Source organism: Mytilus trossulus, chromosome 2, assembly GCF_036588685.1.
Source record: "Mytilus trossulus isolate FHL-02 chromosome 2, PNRI_Mtr1.1.1.hap1, whole genome shotgun sequence".
Lineage (NCBI taxonomy): Eukaryota > Metazoa > Mollusca > Bivalvia > Mytilida > Mytilidae > Mytilus > Mytilus trossulus.
The window spans coordinates 77,903,209-77,909,626 of NC_086374.1; positions in this window are offsets into that span (position 1 = coordinate 77,903,209).

Consider the following 6,418-nt stretch of genomic DNA (forward strand, 5'->3'; position numbering starts at 1 on the left):
TTGGTGTTCCCACCCCCGGAACCCCAGGGGTCCGCCACTGTGTAACGCGTATTCTGCTTTTTTAACTAACGTAATGTGTTTTGAATTAGCTATGCTACACTTTTCTCAGTTTTAAAATATTCAATGTACTACTATACCTTGATCTACCTTCAATCCCATTGTGGTATTCAATCCAGAAGAAGTTTGAACTGTTGAACTGTTGAAATGTCAGTGCGAGTGCAAAAATAACGTTTGTAAACAATGAATGACGTCATGTGTAAATCCAATCACATAAACGTTTTACAATAGGCAATTGTATGTTCCATATTGACGCGCTTTTGTGACTACGATAATAACACCAACGGCAAAATTTGAGACAACAGTAGATCAGCCGGGAAGGATAGGATACAGAAATACAGCAGAGAAAATATCGGTTTACCAACCACTTGCAGAAATTCTTAAAGTTACAGAAAGAGACGATTGTTACGACAAGTCAGAGATGGCGGGTCCTTTTCGAATCATCTACTGATTGCTATTGTTCATGTATGTTTTACAATTCAAATGTATGTCTTCTTCCATCACACGTTTTATTCCGTGAGCATCCTGTCAGATCATATATTTTGCCGGAATCAACATTCTGTATACTGTGTCAACAGAATACAGAATGTTGATTCTGTATTCTGTTGACAAAACATTCTATATTCTGTTGACATAATCCATTTATACAAAAACAATGTCTTTCCCTTCAAGAATTTAGTTCAAATTTATGTGGTTCATAAGGGAACAGAACATTCGATTTACATATATATATATATATATTTGTTTATAAAAAAAGATGCCGTATTATTGCCAACGACACAACAAAAACAGCAACAGCATATATTTTATTTGCCAGTCATGGCACCCAAAATGAGCGGAATAATCACAACTCTCCACAACAGATCAGATGACCAGAAATTAACAAATATAGGTCACCATACGGCCATCAATAATGGGCAAAACCATATTGCATAGTCAGCTAAAAAAGGCACCAAATGACAAATGTCAACGAATTCAAACATGAAAACTAACGTTCTTATTCATGTACAAAAATGAACGAGCAATGAATATGTAACACACCAACAAACAACAACCACTGAATTACAGGCTCCTGACTTCGGACAGGAACATATATACAGAATGTGGTGAGGTTAAACATGCTAGGGTCTTCCCCCTAAACCTGGAACAGAGTTGTAACAGTACTTAGTACATAACAACAAACTATAAAATTCAGTTGAAAAAGGCTTATTTAACTTTAAATAACAGATGAATGCAAATAGAAATACATCTCAGTAACAAAAACATAATGGACGTTACCGTTACTCAACAAAAAAAGTCACTAAATACAGATCTGAGAGTACTTGCAGTTACTGACAGCTAGTTCAAAGCCACTAACAACTAATAACAAAAATCATGCATCTAACTTCAAAGACTTAGTTCATAGTTTTTTATACTTCTGTTGATTATATTTAATCTTAGTTTTTTCCTTCTGTTTAAAAGAGATTAAATAACAGACGCAATGTTCAACAAATTTGTTTAAAGATGGCAAATTTGTGTTACATTCGTTTAATTTATAATAATACACACACTAAAGAGACAGAAAGACAAAGTTTGCCTCCAACGACAAGCAAGAATTAACCAAGAAACAGAAAACAGACAATTTTCCAATGTCCTATTTGGCTGGCTTTCATATTATTCCCATTGTTGTTATAAAGTAGACAGAAGCAATGCAGAATCGATAATCGAATAACAGGCAAAATTAATAATAAAAAGTGAAAAATGATCTAGAATATTACAGAATACAGAAATGAAGAAACCACTTCCAGACCAGACCCTGCACATTTTTTTATTTTTTTTTTGCCTTTTAAATCTTTCTGTTCGGACACCATATTGGTCCGACACCCCAATAGCCAGACGCCCTATTAGTCCGACGACCCATTGGACCGACACACGAATACTAGTAATTCGACACATAATTATTGAGCAATACTTTGTATGAATAATATTTATATTTTAAGAGGATAATCCCCATAGTTTAAAATGATCCTACTGAGATTCCTCAAAATAATAACATATTAGAGTACATGTATTAAAAATTTGCTCAATGTCCAGTAGCAAATACTACATGCATGTTCAAAACAATTGTTAAATAAGTACAATAGGTAAGTCCTGTAAAAGATGTCATCTGGAGTGAAAGAAGGGCAATGAAACTTGGACTGCCACTGGACAATGAAAGCATATTGAAGGTGGACAGGAATTTGCCCTGCTGCATATTCAGACAAAAGGCCACCGACGGCCTCTCAAAGAGTTGTTGCAATAGTTATTAACCTGCAGAGATCATGGCACTCTCTTTCTATACATGCTATATGAGGCATCCGATTAAAGGTGACCAATCTTACATTTGTTGAAAATTAAACATCCTGCACAATTTTACTACCAATGGTTTTACTGTTTTTACTGTATCACATAAACATTATCCGTTGTGATGACTGACTTGCACTTCTGGTGACATTTTCTTAGTGAGAATGTGTTCACATATGGAACATATCTTGTCCTTATGTCCCACGTAAGTGTTATCAATAACTTCTGAACCACTTTACAGAATTTTGTAAATCATCGATACAATCTTTATCTCATGATGTATTTTTTCAAAGGACAATTTACAAAGTGTTACGTCCATAACTAATACCATAACATGCATGTTGGGAAAAACAACTTTTTATAAATGCATGCAAAGTATTTGATGCAGTATGATCTATTGTTATAGGTATCTTAAAATGGATCCCACCAGAACACAAAGACTAAGTCTATGAGGAAAATAAAGTTTTAGATCAACGACTAAAAATTGTCATGAACAGATAAAATATGAGATAGAGATAGAACTGGTATGAAAGGTGACAGTAGAACATTGAAATAATTTGAAAGGTAGGTATATATATAGTTTTACACTCAATTATGATTTTTTTAATGCAAGTATTTGCAGTTATTCCTATGATTTTATTTCAATATCATGAAATGTTGTAGTGTATTCATATGACAACAAACCAACAACGAGCAAGTTCAAAAAAAATGAAGAGTAGAAATACAATTCTTCAACAATTGAAAGATATCATTAAAGTTAACAAAGAAGTCTACGGGAAGTACATATCCGTACACACAACTTCTCATTTAACTGTTTCACAGATTGCATTGATATTGTGCTCGAATAATCAGATTATATTATTACATATGTGTTTTGTTGCCGATCCAAAGATGTCAGAGTGTTACATCAGGACATAGTTGAACTTAGGAACCTAAAGGAAATATTAACAAAGATCTCCTTCTCTGTAACCGAATAACAGATTTAAAAGATAGTAATTTATTTTAATGAGAATTTCCACTGGTACTAATAATGAAAAAATTCACAAAAAGAATACTTTTATTTAATTTTTAAACTATTGCATATGTATAAAATGATAAAAAGTTGTAGGATTGTCACTGAGACAACTATCCACCAAAGGAGTAAGTTCGGTAATGGCCATATTTGGCCCCAATTATAAAGTTCATAGTTACAAGACACGAAATGTTTTAAGTTGCCTTAAAGACATGTTAAAAAGTTAAACTGAACTGTTTTTGTCGAAGTTTAATTCTAACACCTTGATTTTTACATCCAAAAAAGGTCAAGATACAATGTAAGAGATTTTGGTGAAATTTGACAAAATCAGCTATATTTCAACCAAATAAAGGACAAGGAAACACAGAGCGCAGGCGTCGACAAGCTTAATATTCAAATAAGACATGTGAAATGTCTTAACAGACATTATTTTAAAAGTTCTTTGTTGTCGACGTATGCGCTCTATGTTTCCTGACACATAATCTATGGAAATTTACCCATTTTCATTGACTTTTTCGTGAAAAGTCAATATGAGTACAACTTGTAACGTCACAATGAAACGCAGAAACGTAAAATTTTCAACAAAATGGTTTATATCCTAGCTAGTCAATGTATTAGCTATAATTTATCGTGATATTGGTCGATAAATCCAAATTTGAAATTTACGCTAAAAAAGGGGGCCATTTTAGGACCTTATCGAACATACTCCTTTGAGACGATGTGAATGTGAACAATAATATACAACTGTGCAGACTTCAACAATGAGAAAACCCATACCGTATTGTCGGCTACAAAAGACCATGACATAAACAATATATGAAACAATTTAATTCAGAAAAATTAACGACCTAATTTATAACAAAAAAAATTAAAAATGTCAAAAGTGCAGCCCGTATTGAAAACATGGATATTTGCCATGAACCCAGACTTGGGACGCTAAAATTCTTCTCCAAATCGTATAAGAATAGGCCGTGAACTCATACAAAATTTTCTCAGAGCCCGGAAAAAAAAAAAGTTTTCAAGTAGGTAAATCAAACATTCAATTTGTTCCATTTTTTTTCTTTCATTTTTCTCCCTGTATAATATAAACCTTGTATAATTAACGTTATGCCACCTTTAGCAATGCATGTACACTGATTCACATTATGTCATGGTTGACCTATGTTTAATCTTATTATTGGACTTTAACAAAATGATAAATGTTATAATCCACTTTTTCCTTTACAGAAACAAGTTGGCAAAGATATATATCACATGCATAGGAAGAGCAATGGAAAATAACATTGAAGCAGAATTATGAAACAGTTATTTTAAAAAAACATTAAATTGAGAGAGGGAAAAACACATTTTTTTACTTTTTAATGCTGTTCATACTTAAGATTACTGTTTATTGTATTTCGATGGAAGTTATTGCAGTTGATAAGAAGATAGAACAAACATTTGAGTTCTTCAGCTTGTTTAATTCAGTCAATAAAAATTAATTTTGAAAAGCAAACCATATATGTTCAAAAATCAAAAAGGTTAATTATGTACCAAATGACCTCCGTCAGACATTAATCAGTCCGGTTGGAAATCTTTCTTTAAATTTTTATGCTTATTTTACAAAATGTACCTTTGTTTGTATGTCTGTAAGATTCAAATCAATCAGAGATTTCTGAGGAACTACAAACCAAGAGTTTCTGAAAGTCATCAGTCCTCATGTGAACATGCTATACTGAGTAATGTAGTTCTTACCCTTTCAACTCCCCGTTAACGGGATGCCTAAATATTGTAGCACTAAATTTCATATATTCTTTTCGTAAAATACGCTCTGCAGTTTTATAAGAAAGAGTACAAGAGTTATGCATACATGTATCTAGTAAGTTACTTTTCACAATACACTCATTACAAGGGAATGAAATTGCAGCATGATTAAGGTATACAAAAAAAAAAGAAATCTGTCAATAAATGTATTTAACCATTAAAAATCTTACAATGAGCATATGATTGGAAATTTATTTATGAGAAGTTAGACTGAAAAAAGTGGTCGTATTCTGAATATTCGCTCAGCTCACAGTAAAAGGAGAAACACATACACTGTTCAGTCTGAAGGTACCTGTTTATGTAGGGGGACATGTCTTATAGCAGATTCTCTCCTTGTGGTGAACTAGCATGTTAAAAAGGAGCTCAGTGCATTATTGGTCTAGTTCTGTACAAAATATGTTAATTACATTGTATTTATATCTGAGTATCATGTCCTCTTCCTGCACTTAACTTGCCACTGGATCACATAACATCAATCCATCCACCCATCTTCTCAAAAGTAATATATCGAGTTCTAATGTTCAATATGTTCTGATTTGACTCAAGCAAGATATAAATACATGTAATATGGTATTGTCAAATAGAAGTATTAATAAGTATTAAAAACATAAACCTTGTAGACCACACAAGATGCAATTCTGACAATAAATATGACATAAAGCCAGAATGTTTAAAAAAAAAAAGCTAAAGTAACTGTCGAAGAGCTGGATCTAAAGCTGAACCACTTCAGGACAACAAAAATCAGAGAAATAAAAAAAAAACATAACGAAAACAATAACATGTCACGATATAGAAAATGAATGGAAATGGGGTAAGTGTCAAAGAGAACAATTAACCAACCCCAAATATACAAAACAACTAGGCATCACTGTACAGATACAGTCTGCTTTAAAAAGTGTTATAATGAAACAGTACTGAAGAAATTAGTAACGAAACACTACTTACGAAATTAGTACTGAATCATTACTGACGAAATCAGTACTGAAACAGTACTGTCAACATCAGTACTGAAACAGTACTGGCAAAATCAGTACTGAAACAGTACTGGCAAAATCAGTACCAAAACAGTACTGTCGAAATCAGTACTGAAACAGTACTGTCAAAATCAGTACTAAAACAGTACTGTCAAAATCAGTACTAAAACAGTACTGTCAAAATCAGTACTGAAACAGTACTGACAAAATCAGTACTAAAACAGTACTGTCAAAATCAGTACTAAAACAG